This window comes from Natator depressus, chromosome 10 (genome assembly GCF_965152275.1).
Source record: "Natator depressus isolate rNatDep1 chromosome 10, rNatDep2.hap1, whole genome shotgun sequence".
Taxonomy (NCBI): Eukaryota; Metazoa; Chordata; order Testudines; family Cheloniidae; genus Natator; species Natator depressus.
The window spans coordinates 12,414,964-12,429,160 of record NC_134243.1 but is presented as its reverse complement, the minus strand read 5'-3'; the positions used below and the strand labels follow the sequence as shown (position 1 = coordinate 12,429,160).

Genomic DNA, 14,197 nt, shown 5'->3' with positions numbered 1-14,197 from the left:
TTCCCTGTCTTTGCCCATGGTGTGCTTAAACAGAGAGGCTCAGTTGCCACACCTGGCCTCTTTCACTAGCACCAAACTGACTTTTAAAAAAGTTTTTGAAGACACAATGGAAAATATAAAATCAAAACCAATTATAATCTATACAAATGCATCCAGGCTGCCAAGTTTCCAGCAGATGTGATTTGCCATGGTGCGATATTAGCACACTGAAAAATTGGAGTAATGATGTGCGGAAATATTTATCATCACAAAGACTGAGCATCTTGCAATACAGCTTTCTGAAATATAGTCTTTGTGCAAACATGGTAATTCTGTCCCCCAGCAGAGAGAGTGGCTCTTTTTGGAACATTTTAAAAATACAGTAGGGCTCTAGTCCACTTAGACTAAAAGCCTGTAAAATGTCATCTTTTGTTTTCCAATTAAGCTGATGATTTTAAGATAGAGCCTAAAACTCTCTCTCACACACACACATACATATCTAACGTTTGGGGGGGAAATCCATCTTTCTGATGTTGTGTAACTCCCCTCCTCTTTTTGGTGTGTTGCTGAAGAGTGCACTTGAACCCTTTCATTCTGGAACAGCACTTCCTGCTGGCAGAGGAGAATTGGCTTCATAACATGGGCTCATTCACTCTTTCCACTGAAAGAAGTGTGTTTCTATTCCCAGTTTTCTCTTAGAAGGAAGTGACTGGTGGAGATTCAAGATGCAAGGCCAGATCTTCAGCTGGTGTACATACACAACTCCATCAGCCTCTGTCACTGGAGGTCTGTCAATTTACAACAGCTGAGGATCTAGCCCACTGTATTTTTATTTGCTCTGGAGCTGGCTTATACTATTATGTCACAAGCCACATTTTCCATTTTTTATTGAAAGCACATTGTCAAGATATCTTATTGTATGTACACACACACCCCCACACAATCAGTAGTTATATGCATTAGCCTCTTGAAACTAAAATCTGCATCAAGGCCAATTTGACTTTCCTCTGCTGGGACCCTATAATGGTTTGCTATTGTAATGGGTCCCACCCGTGCTGCCTTTTGATATTTATTATTTTAAATTACTTGAAGCATTTGCTTCTGGGGGAAAACTCTTCTGTAATGGAGTGTGAGGTTCACCCAACTTCAAGGTGCGCAGCTATTCTGCTGATTTACATTGGTAGCCAGACTAGGTTAGTTCCAGTTTGAGAGTATAAGAGATGTAAGAAATACAAATGTCCCCTTTAGTCTTGTCTACGTCAACTTTTAACCATTTTAATTTTTCTTTGAGCACAGAGATTGTTTTATTATCATGGTAGTGCCTTGATCCCAGCTAATCTGGATCGGGGGCTGGGAGGGGCCACTGTTAGGTGCAGCATAACCACAGGGTAATAGTCTCCGCCCTGAAGAGCTTACAGTCTAAACAGCCAAGACAAACAAAGGATGGGAAAAGAAACAGAAGCGCAGAGAGGTGCCCAAGGTCACATTACAGATCAATTGTATTATTCTACCCAATTTATTATCCAACCCACTTTGCACAGTTAAACGAGCCACTGACTAGCCACTGTTCATCATGTACATCTTTTGCCAATTACTTTATCCAGTCTCACGTGGACCAATTGATGTGCAGAGGACAGCATGAGAGGTGTGACAAATAGCTCTCTCAGTGTTACTCCACCTGCAAATAATCGGCTGAAACAGAAAATGTTTTATTAATCACTTTCTATTGGTTATTGCTTGATAAATTAGGTTAGGACTTTTTAGAACCTGCTGTGGCAACAGTGTGTCTATTCTGCTGTTAAGGGGAAACTGTCAGTCCAGCTTTTTCTGACCCCTGATATCTTCTTTGTACCATCCTCTCCTCCCCTCCATGAGTGTAAATAGATCAGTCATCTGAACCAGACTATATCTTATTTTACTTCCTGTCTTTAATAATATTATCAATGTCTGATTTAGATCTTACTAAAGATAGGGCTCGAGGCTGCACAGTAGTCAGTTCCTGGTGGATGAATGCACTTGGAGCAGCTTATTCAGAAGTCCCTATTTTTTCCCCCTTCATTTATCTTGGTTTGTAATGATGTTGTTCCACCAATAGGCCCTGTCCCTACACCTGCCACCCTAGCAACACTTACAAATGATGTCCTTGTAAAATGTTTTCATTTATCTAGGGGAACATGGGATGGATTTTTCAAAAATGCCTAAAGGGGAATGAAGCCTTGAAAGCCAATGGGAGTGAGGTACAAACCTGACCTCTTGAAAATTCCACCCCTAACAAACTGACCCCAGGGATAAATAGGGTGAATGATAAACACTGACCTTGGCTGAAACTCCCCAGCCCACCTACTTCTTCATATGGCTGAGAGAAAAGATGGGCCTTGCAGCCTGTTGATCTCCAGCATAGCAATAGAGCAATACTTGTGCTTACAGTCACCTCCCAGGGGCAGCCTCCTGTGGGGTTTCACGGATCTCCCATTTTAAGGGCCTGATCCTGCCTTCCCTTACTCACCTGAGTAGTCCCAGAAGCAGCACTGGTGTGTTATGCCACCCACTAATCCTGCTGGCAAGGAGGCTGCTGTACCAAACTAGGCTTTGATTAGTTGGCACTATATCACAGTGAGAAGGGGGGACCAACAGAGGAAGATGCCAGAGAAAAAGTGCTGAATGAGGGAGTGTGCATGGTGCAGTGAAAACATTACTACACATAGTTCACATAATACTGTATCCAGAGGTGGGATCTGAGTCAAAGGAGGCCTGGAGCCACAGACCTCTCTGTTTAAGAGCAGGTAAAGCAAGAGAGGCACAGGAGAGTGCTAAACTGGCTGGCTAAAAACCGCATGGGTATGTGTGTGCTTCCTTAGAACATAGAGCCCAGAATACAGGGATCCGCATCTCCATCTACCCTTTTCTGTTCCCCCTTCCCCACGCAGTCTTCTATCCCGCAGTGTGCACACAGAAACCTGGAATGCCTTAAAGACTGAGTCGGGAACTTGACTCAAAGGTTAGGTGGTGAACAGTGGCTTGTGTGGCCATCTTTTGATGGCCAGTCCAGGGGGAATCCCAATGGCAGCCACTATTAACAGGTTTCACTCTACTTTGTTTAACTCTCTTCTCCCCCCTGCCACCCAGTCCCTGACCAAGGCATTTATCGAATGCTTCAGAGATCCATGGATCCAAGCAAAAGGCCCAAAATAGATCACCTGCTTATGTTGCCTGGAAGAAAGGTTATGGGCAAGTTACTTAGGGGCTGGATCCATCACCCATTGAGTTGACTGGGGGTTTTCTATTGGCTTAACTGGGGAAAAGGAAGAACCCTGAACTCCTCTGGGCCTTGTTTTCTTCCCTCTGTAAAATGAGGCTAGCAGATTAATGGTGGGGCTCACCCGATTTGTAAATTACTTTCAGGCCTCTGGATGAACAGTGCTAGGCAGCATGATCCCATGGGTATGAGCGGAGTTCTACTCTTGCCTCTACCATTGACATGCAGTGAGACCTTGGACAAGTCACTTAACCTCTGTCTCCCTCCCCCACCCCCACCAAAAGGGGGGTAATTATAGCTGCCCAGCTCTGTAAAATGCTTGGAGCTGAAAAGGGGCATGTAAAGGCAGGTCTGTACAATGCTCAGCCCAGAAGACCCCTGGCCCTGCAGGTGCTGCTGCAATACAAACAGTAATGATTAATGATATTCCTCTTGTAGTTTCAGGAACACATGAATTAGAGAGAAGAAACACCAGAGCTCAAAGATTTCAAATAACAATACAAGGAGAAGGCTTCCAAGAGGGCCAGAAGGTCAAGCCAGGGCCCCGGAGCAGAGAAGTCCTCTCAAGTAGAATAGCACAGGGTGCATCTTGCTCGACCAATGGTTCTCAACCTGTGGCCTGCGGGCCACGTGTGACCCAATCAGCACAGAGCTGTGGCCCATGTGACATCTTCAGGGCCCTACAGGTGGTATTGGATGTGGCCCCCATAACACATTGTGAGCCACATAGGGGACCCACGATGGTAAATCAGTTGAGAACCTGGACAGTCCATTTCATTTGCTTCCCTTTGTTTGGATGCTGCTTTTAGAAGCCTGTGTTTTTTAACTTGACTAAGTGAAAAGCCAGGTTGCCAGCTGTCATTTGGAGAAGCGCCACCATCTCGCTTGTTCCCAGGCTGTCTCCCAGCCTTATTACATTTTGCCTCATTTCTTGGCTGTATTATTATTATTGAGCCGAAAGAGAGAAACGCCCAGCTCTTCACTATCTCGCCTACCTCTTTGCACCCCGCACCCCTTCCAGGCGGCCAGGGCCAATGCTGCAGCATGCCTGACTCAAAGGCTTGTGTGGCAAATGCGTTGAGCGTTTCTGATGTGTTTGGAGGCCCCTCTGCGATAGACACAAGTTCTCTAGCTCATTAATTTCCAGAAATGAGAGGAGTAATGGAGAGGAAAGCTGCTCTTATACTCCTAGAAAAGCCAAGAGCCCTTTTCAATGGGAGATGCATTTTCTCTCAGCTAAAGGTGTATCGATTTATTTGTTTCTCACCACAAGTAAGTCTCGAGGAACGTGTCTGATCCGCGGCGATGGGGTGAATTATTCTTGGGATCTTGGCTAATCCCGGCTTTATTTCGGCCATTGGTTGTAAAGAGGCCCCTTGTCACTTCACCACACGGAGAAGAGGGAAGGGGCCCATTCGCCTTGGATTTCCTTGGGGGGCGGCGGCGCAGGAGGGAGGGAGGCCAAGAGCTTCAGCAGCAGCGATCTGCCCCGAGCTGGAAAAGCTGCTCTCGGTGCCCAACACGTGGTGAAGCGCGTGGGACAGAAGCAGGCAGTAAAAGGGAGGCGGCTCCCGGGGGGAGCAGCAGGTGCTGCAGCCAAAGCTGCTGGGGATTTTCCCCTCCTGGGGTGAGAGGGCCTGATGGGATTTGCGGTTTAACAAGAAACGCCATCCTCACCTGGGGTGGGGAGATGTGCTTACCTCCCCCGCCCTAGGAGTTACTAGAGACACGGGGGCTGGGGATCAAGCATCCTGTTACTGCTCCACCTCTTGGCCCGTCCCCGGGCATCCCAGCTCTTCCCTTTCCCAAGCAGAGCATTGCGAGCCGCGTTAGCCTCCAATCCAGCGCGGGGAGAAGTCACCCCCCGCCCCGGGCTTGCTGTGGGCTACGCGGGTCCCTCCGGGCTTTGCAGCGGGCTGGGCAACATCCCTGCCGTGTCATTTACTTCTCCGGCTCCGTGTGCGGCGAAACTTCCGCCCGCAAGCTGGGCACGGGAGAGCCCAGCCCCGCAGAGCATTCCCCCGCCTGGGCTGGGTTGTGCCAGCAGCGCGTTTCCAAGAAGAGTTCTCTGGAGGGACCCGGGATGGCGCTGGGACTCCGGAGAGGGGCCGCGACACTGATACAGGGCGGAGAGAGGGGCCGCTCCCAGCCCTGCTAGCGCAAGGCTCTAGACTTACCTAGCCACGGCTGCCCCTTCCTAACACCCAGCCCACGCTTTGCCGGGCCAGATCCACCCCCGGCGAATCCCCAGCGGCGTGAGGCTGGTGATCCCTTTCCTCTTCCTCCGGCTCATCCCCTTCTCTCCAGGACATGTAACGGACAGCTGCTTCAGCCTCGCATCTCTTCCAGACTGCGCCGGCCGGAGGAGTGGGGTTGATCGCTAATTACCCCGGAACCGGCCGGCTCGCGAGCCTAGCCAGGTTGGGAGCGGAAAGGAAACAGCGGCCCGAAAAAGTTACCCGGAAAGTTTGCAGGGAGCCCAGAGCCTGAGGACCGCGTCTGCGCCTCTCCCAAGCCCGGCCCGATGTTAATCTCCCTCCCTCCGAAAGTGGGATATTTACTACAGCGAGCGAGCGAGATGCAAGGTAAGGCCTCGGGAGGAATCCAAACCCAACCTGCCTGCCAGCCTCTCCCTGGGGCCGAGAAGTTTAGGGCTGGGGACTGGGGTAGGGGGCTTTGCCAGCGGGGAGCTCTTCCCTCCCTTCCCATTTATAGACAGTCTTGGCCAAACAATCTGATAAGAAGCGTTGATGCTTCAACTTAACCTAACGCTCCATTGGATCAACCCGCGCCTTGTGCTGAAGTTACACACCCCCTTCCCCCCCCCCCCAGCCCCCGCCCCGCTCCCAGCCCCTCCCCCCACTCGGACTCCTACATTAAACCTTTGATCACGCTCGGCAAGAATGTGCTATTACCTAGGCGCGGGGCATCGCCGCTGCTGGATGGCCCCTCTCCAGCCCCAGACCCCTTTGGAATAGATTTAAATAAAAAACCCCCAACAGCGGAGCCCAGCGCTTTCAACCGAGGCTCGCCTGGCATGAATCCCGTTGCATTTCCTGGATCTTGGAGGTTCCTTGCTTGACGCAGTGAGGAGCTGCAGCCTTCTCTGTTCTCAGGCCGAGTCCAGCCCTGGGATTTGTCTGTTTGAAATTTGCCGTCTGGAGTGTGGGAGCAGCCGGCGCTGGGGGGGGGGTGTGGATCGGCCGGAGAACGTGTCCCCCCAGGGCGGAGATCAAGGACCATCCGGCCCGGCCGAGGGACCCCTCCCCCATGTCACAGGCAGGTAGGTGAGCCGACCTGGGTGGGATTGCGAGGGAGGGGAGCGGGGCCAGCAGCCGGCGCCTTGTCCCTGGCTTCCCTTCCAGTCCAGCCCCTGCCGCAGTACCGGGGGCAGCTGGCGCTCGCTCGCTTTCCCCCGGCGGCTCCGGGATCGGCTGGCGAAAGGGGCCGCTCCGTAGGGCTGTGCGCCGGGAGCAGCCAGTCCCGGTGCCCGCCCACCCAACTCCGCGCTCCCTTGGCAGCTCGACCCCTTTCGTAGCCAGCGCTGCCTCCTTCCCCCGCTGTCCCCCCGCCCCATCCCGCGGCAGATGTTGCCGGAGATAAGCCCTGTCTCCCGGGCGAGCGCTCCGCCTGCCGGGCCAGCCTGAGCTGCTCCTGCGCCCTGGGAGAGGCGCCCAGACGCCGGACCGGCCCCCTCCGGAGCTCGCCCCTCTTTGCCGGCAGGGCCGCTGCGAACGCCCGGTGCAGCCTGCGGGTGGCCACACCGGCTCGCCCAACTTTCCGAAGCCCGGCCCGGCTGGCGGGGCGAGCTGCGCGCTGACCTCGGCTTGCCCTCCGCTCGCTCCCCGCCCAGGAGTCCCCGGGGCTCGGGGGCGTCCCTGGCGGCTACCTGGGTCCTGGCTCGGCAGGTTTCAGCACCGGCGGCCGGCGGACAGCTCCCAGAGCCTCTACCCCCGAGCGTCTCAGCAGCGCCACGCACGGTACCCCTGCGCCCTGCCGGAAGCCACGAGCCCCAGCCCGGGGCAGAGGGGATCGCCCCCCTCGCCAGCAGCTAACAGGGCCCCCCAGTTCCGGAGGCCGTGGAGTATAAAGAACTGGGTATAAATCTGCTGCCTGCAGCTCTCCTCTTGCTCCCCCCACCCCCAGCTCAGAGGCTGTCCCCGCTCCGCCTAGCTCCTAGCCGGAGTTAGGTTTCTCCCTCGCCTCGGTGAAGCCAATGGTTCCGCCTGCATCTCCCTGCACTTTAGTCAGCCTTAAAGTAGCTCCCTGAGGCCTCGCCCCGAGGAAGGTTAATGCAACTGTTGCCTTCAGCAAGGGCTGGTGATCCGAAGCTAAGTGCGATCCGGCGCCCAGTGCTGGGGGGGGAGTTGTAGCCCTTTGGAGGCGGAAGCTCGCAAGGCTTCGCAGGGCTCACTGTCTGCCGGCAGAGGAGGGAAGAGTTTTGCAACCCTGGCTAAAGTGTGTGTGTGTGTGAGCGCGCTGTGGGGGCGGGTGGATAATAGCGATATGCCCAAATGTTGCTTAACAGCCGATTGAAATCGTCCTGACAGGTTAACTTGTGCTCAGATAAAGCTGTTTACTGATCGCTTTGGAACTTGTCGAAAATGACTAATGACCTGACGGTTACTATTCCTGAGAGAATGCAACTCAGCGCTTGTTAGTCCTGCAGATCCGGAGGGCTTTGCTTGGGTTTTCACATTCGGCTTTCTCGGCGTGGTTGTGTGTGTGTGTGTTTTATCAATAGATTTCTTTAAATCACACGTTGCTAATTTGCTTCTGAGTTGGCGGCGCTCTGCTCTAACTCGCCACGTGTCCTCTTTAAAACGAATTCTATTTTTGCAGCCAAAAACGTGCCGCACATATAGTTTTACTTAAACAAACAAGCTCGCGGGGGGGGGGGGGGGGAAATAGGATCTCTCTCACAAATGTGGGCTTGGATTTTAATCACCTCTTATCCCCGGTCCAACAATATGTGACTCTAATTGAAATGAGGACTGCAGAGGGTTATAACCTTGTTAAAGAAAAACATTACTATTAAACCTAAATGCTCGTCTCTTCTTGGCATCTCGTCCTCTCTCCCCCCAAAGATTCCCCTGGATTGGCTAAGTTTTAAAATAATACTAAAAGCCAGGCTTGGACAGATGGACAGTCCATCTCTCTGATTGGTCTCCAGTGGGTTTTCTCCTCTATTAGATTGTGTGGTTTCAGGTTGTAAAAGAGATGTCGTTGCTATCCGATGAATGCATTGCGGCTTTAATTATAATGACAGATGTTGCTGCAAAGTTCCATCTCGGTAACAGAATTAATGATAAACACAGAGGGCCGAGTAGCTTGCCAATCAGGGAGCCCATTGTTAAGCCGGAACCAGAGTTGCCAAATAATTTTCAGGATGCATTTTAATGAAGTCAGGCCAGTCCCCCCTTAGCCCACTGCCCAGAACCCACCTCAGCGTGAACTGGATCTTTAAACTGGGTCCACACACACACACACCCTCTCTTAGTCTGGGCTCTAGGAGAATACTGGACAGGCGATGCACACGGATGGACCCTTGAAATCTCTTCCAGTCTATTTAAAATCTCTGTTGCTTTACAGCTTGATAGCCCCAGAGTTGCTGTACTTGATGCAATAAACGAGTCATGTCGGTCCTGCTCTGGGTTTATTTAAAGCTTGTGTTTTCTTGTGTGCGGTGAAGGCCGTCGGTCCCTGGTCGGCCTCGCTGCTCCTGGGAGCTGTGGGGAGAGATCGCTGGTACTGTTACTCTCCTTCACACTCGGTTTCACTGGAACAACACCCAGTCCTCACTTCGGGGCTGCCTTCGGTTTAATAACGCCTTCAATCCTCGGCAAAAATAGAACCGGTTGACTCGCAGGTTGCTGTTTTCCTCCCTCTGGAAATGTCAGCTTCTCTGCGAACAACTTGCCACCTGCTCCCGCGAGGAGCAGGAGAGCGACATCTATGCACGGATTCAAATCCAGCCCTTTCATGTAGAAACCCTCTCCCCAGCCCGCATCCAATTCACTCCCGCCCTGGCCGGGGCTGTATCCCCTGCTGCTCCAGCTCCTGTGGCTGGGCCATTTCGCAGCTGATGGGGCAGTTACGGTCCTTCTGGCCGCTCCGCGTCCCCCTTCTCCGGAAGGAATCGCTGGGAGAGCCGCATTCGCTGCTGTCCACCGTCCTTGGCTGGCTGCGCGCGTCGCTTACCCCTTCCCTGGCCCTGCCGTCTCCTTCCAGCCTGATTATCAGCCGGCCTCGCGTTAGCCAAACTTTGCATGCGCTCCCTTTGCACTCTCCCCAGGGGCAGAGCCCCGCAGCAGCGCTCCGGGCGTCTAACTTTACCGGTCTGGCTAAATAACCGGACGGCTCCTGTCTCCTGCGCCCTGGGTCCTGCCGGGGGGGGCTCATTGGGGCCGAAGTGGTTGTTACGTGCGCCCTGTTGAACTGGTGTGTCACACTGCGGGGACAAGTGCCATGGACTCGGGAGTAGGACTCGGGAGTTAATGACAAAGAATCATGAACTTCTCCCGTTCCGAAACGCAGTTCGGCAGCGCGCTGAGCGCTGATCCCCTCTGGCTCTGCTCCTACGCCGAGCTGTCAGCGTAGCTGCGACCACCGACCTTCCAAACTACGCCACTGCCCCTTACCGCCTCCTATTAGCCTGGGCTTTCTCCCCGGGCCTACAACACACCCAATCCCACCTGCGAGAGAATCTCTCTCTTCCAAAACCATTGCTCCGTGGCAGGGAGCTTTGGATTTGGAGTGTCAAAGATGATCCAGTCTGTTCTTTCTCTTGCAATGTGAGACTTTTCAAATTGCCAGAGGTTTCCCTCCGTTTCTCAGAGCCTTGGGCCCCCTCTCACCAATCAGCCTGACCCAAAGTTTTTAAAGCCTATCAGTCACGCCCAGTTCCCTAAAGACCCGAGCCCAAGCTCTGGCACACAGTGATGTCACTGAACACACAGACTTTTCTGTTGTGGTGATGTCACTGAATACACCGGCTCTGCTGTTGTAGTCACTTTCCTAGGAGGGCTAGACAGCATCCAGATTTGGGTCCCCATCTCCTTCCATCGTCCATCTCTCTCCAGCTCGGCTTGGTATTTTGCTCCTGATTAAACTCCGTATCAATTTCTCGCTCTCATTCGAGTTCTGAGGGCATCACTCCTGCATTAGCCACACGGGCTCAATCGCTTTTCCTAATGTATCTTCGAGTAGCATGCGAGCCCCCAGCCCAGGGGTTCAGCTGTGTTACTCCCAGCTGGACGGCTTTCCTTCTCTTGATTTCCACGCACAAAAGGGTGCTTTTGTCAGGTTTTCAATTTCTGCTATCAACAGGCTTGCTCAGTGGGGGGAAGGTATAAACAGCAACTCAGATGACAGTGACCTTTTAACTCACTCTCCATTAGAGTCCACTTTACTTGCCCTTTCTGTAATTACGGTCCTCGAGATTCAAGCAGAAGACACCTTCTCTCCGCACCAGGGCCAACCTCCTTCTGTTAGTTTGATGCATTTCATTGCCAGTTTGCACTGTATTAAACATTTAAAAGTTTGCCGTGGTGAATAAAGAGATCATTAATATAAATTGATTCCAGTGTTTCAAAGAGGGTGCCACAGTATATATAAATGACATCTATTAAGGGAGCCGTAGAGTGAGCAGTCGGTGCCTGGCGAGGTGAATTGCGAATTATTGCAGAATGTTCCCAAATTAACGGTTTGTTGCTCTGAAGTCTCCGGCAGCGCCAAAACGCAGACGCCGTAAAGGAGGGTGGGCGGAATCAGGACGCCTGGAGGGGATTGCAGGTGGCCGTCTTGGTTTAGAGGTTCCTCAGCTCACCTTACAATTACTGTATAGATAATTAGGCAGCTTTTTATCTCGCTCCCACAATCTTAGGAGGAAGCTGCATGCCCAGGGTAGCGGATGCTGCTGCACTTGCTGACCCAGGTCTGGCTAGGTCTGCAGGGAAAGCGGAGTTCACCTAACCCCCTATCCCCCCAGCCACACACAGAGAGCAACAGAGGCTTTCAGTGCAATACTTGGGGCGCGGCGCTGGGAGAAGAGCCTGCATCAGGAAGAGAGGGGAAGAAAAGACAAGGGGAATATTAGTCGCGCGGGCCTGCCGCGTTGGCTTGTCTTAAAATCTTTATAACCGCATCTAGCGGATTTCCAAAGGCAGGGACCGCAGCCAAGAAGCGTAACATAAACGAGGTGACAAGGCACGGCCCACAAATCCCTGCGTTTAGTGAGAATCCAACAGGATACAACACTTTCCAGACTTTGCAGGGAAAGGCCAAAGGCTGGGAATCAGGGAGCCAGGTGCAAACAGACAGGGGTCCCAGCCAGGCAGACGCTTTACAGCTTTGTCTCTCCCACACGATACTGGCTGCACATCCCTGTCCCCTCCTTCCCCCTCCACACCCACTCACCCCCCCCCAGTTGAACCTGGAAATGATCTTGCGTGGACCCTTTACTCTCTGCCCGGCCACTCAAAGTCCTGCAAGAAACTCTGGTTGCGGGCACTGAGCGCTGTGTAAGTAGGGGACTAGGGTAACAGCTGCTTTGCCGTTGCGCCTGGAATAGGGACGAGGGGTGTGAACCCATCGCGGTGCCTGTGCAGATCTGGAGTAGGAAGCCTAGTGATTGTTGTCCCCCTGCCCCCCGGTTTGCAGTGCAGTTCTTCTGCGGGCTGTTCTTCCTCCGGCTCGCCCTCTCCCCCATGCACCAGGATTTATCTCCATTCGCGGTCTCTGGGATTGAGTCAGCTCCTTTGTATGCCGCTTGAATTGGCCAGCTGCTTTGTAGAGAGAGGCTGAGATCGTGCTGTGGGTACAGAGAAAGAGAAAAATCAAAGCCTGGGATGAAAACGGGACAGGAAGCGGGAGCTCGGGGAGGAAAACAAAGAGTAAAGAGCGAGGGAAGGGGAGCTCCCTGGGGAGCTGGCTGGCGAGCCGGCCAGATGGCTCCCGAAGCAGAGAGAGGGGCTGCAAAGGAGGGTCTCCCTCCCTAGCCCAGAGGCAGACTGACAGACCCACTGTATCATGCGGGTGGTTGGGGACCGCGGGTAAGGCCCGCCAGGAGGGGTCTGGGTGTGTGTGTGTGTGTGTGTGTTATCCACTTCTTAACACGGAGCGATCGGGAGCGGACAATGACACGTGGAGGATGCAGCTAGCAGCAGCCGGGTGTGGGGAAGGCAGAGGCAAGCCGGGGTTAGGGCGACCACGGTGATGGGCGCGGTATAAAGAAACTAGAGATATGGACAGCGAAGGATGAGGACAGGACAGGGGCTTATCAGCTGGGGAGAGAATCTGCTCCCCAGCTGGCCCTTGTGCTGCAGACACTCCCCGCCCCCCCCCCCCAATCCTTCCCCGGTCTAGAGGGACAGGTCCCCGCTGGCTAATGCCCCCCGGGGTAGCCTCCATACCCAGCATCCCGGTCTCTGCTGGCCTCCCCTCTCCCATTTCCAGGGGCTCATCCTTGCTCCCTGGCCGGCGTGTCCCCAGCTCTCCGGCGCGGGGCTGCGAGCGCGCGCTTCATTCTAATGAGAGAGTCGCTGGGAATGGGCGAGGCCTCACTCGCTCTGCCTCCCGGAGGCAGGGGCCGGCCGCGGGATCGATGGGAACGCGCTGGGTGAATGAATCTCCATAAAGAGCCCCGCGCGGCAGTTAGAGAGCGGAGGAGGAAGAGCTGGCAGCAAACCCGGGCTGGCGGGGCGCGCAGGTAAGGAGATGGCTCCGGGGCGGGTAACTCCTGCTTCCAGCGCAGGGCCCGTTCCACCCCGGGGCAGCTCCTCGCACAAACCCGGGGGGAAGGGAGGCGAAGGCAAAAGGTGTGTGTGTGTGGGGGGGGGTCCCAGGGGCTGTGTGGGGCTCCACAGCTGTGGGTGGATATTGGCCAGACCTTCCAAAGCCCCGAGCTCGCAGCAGGTTTGCATTGCTCCCAGCAGGGCGGTGCAAAGCCAGGCCCTACAGAGGTGGGGGTGGGGTTTCACCCTTCAAACTGTGGAATTGCAAAAACTTCCCAGGAAGTTTCTCCACTGGCTCCCTTTTCCCTGCAGCCTCCCTTTCCCTCGTGGCCTTTCGGGGGGGGGGGGGGGCTTTGTTTAAGCTAGAAAGACAAAGCAGGGGGAGTAGAAGCGGACGAGCAGGGAGGCTAGTAGCTTTAACTCTCCAAGGGCGGAACAATCTCTTTCTACCCGCGCTGCATTGAAGTGGCTTTGCAGGGTGCACGGTGTATGTGTGTCTAGAGCGATAGTTATTTGAGTGCTATGTGCCGGGCACGGACCGAGCCTTTCTCAGCGGCATCACCTTTCAGGCACCCGGGCAGTGCCAGCAGGGCAAGAAGAAGTCTCCCCCTGCCTGGCAGAGCAAAGCACCGGGAGAGAGACACGCAGTCAGGGAGCAGGGCTCCCTGTGGAGGAGGAAGTGCAGGGCTGTCCTCACTCACATAGGTAGTTCCCACAGGGGTGCAAGTCCCTGGACTTGCTTGGGAGCTGGTGCTGCTTTCCCCAGGGGCGCGCAGATCTGGGGGCTCTCTTCCCTCCTTCTGACACGTGAGCGGGTCCCCACGATGGATTCTCAGTAATAATCCAGGGTGGTTATGGGGAGCAGGCTTCCCGGCGCGTGTCTGCTGATGTTTGCACCCTTGGCTACACAAAGCCGAAGGGACAAGTCGCTGGAGCTTTAACACGAAACCAGAAGCAGGCAGCTCATTCCCTTCTGAAGGGGAAACCATTTGTACTAATCTTAAATGCGAAATCCAAGAAAAGAGCTCCGAAGGCTTCCCCAAAGGCACCGGTTTGGGCTTGTAGCTCGCTGCATCTTCATTACACTCCAGGGTGCAGATTTGCGGGTCCCTGGGCTTGCAGCGCAAAGGCTGGGGAGAGCTGGAGGAAAGGCGCTTATTCCTCGCCTGGCTGCAGGCCGGCGTTTGGGAGCAGGGTCCCCCGGCTGTCTCCTTTCTGAAGGCTCAAG

The 14,197-nt window shown here is 54.1% G+C and overlaps 1 protein-coding gene across 6 annotated transcripts in view; it reads left to right on the top strand.

The window, feature by feature from the left end:
• Positions 1–5,801: 5,801 nt before the first annotated feature.
• ELFN1 (extracellular leucine rich repeat and fibronectin type III domain containing 1) overlaps positions 5,802–14,197 on the top strand; it is a 171,055-nt gene continuing 162,659 nt past the window's right edge. The window contains exon 1 of one of the 6 annotated variants that reach the window (XM_074965212.1): positions 5,802–5,820. The gene's annotated coding sequence lies outside the window, so the exon portion shown is untranslated. Of the gene's footprint in view, positions 5,821–6,206; positions 6,519–12,268; positions 12,289–12,800; positions 12,945–14,197 lie in introns of those variants that run through there. The other 5 variants (XM_074965214.1, XM_074965211.1, XM_074965209.1 and 2 more) reach the window with 5 other exon arrangements.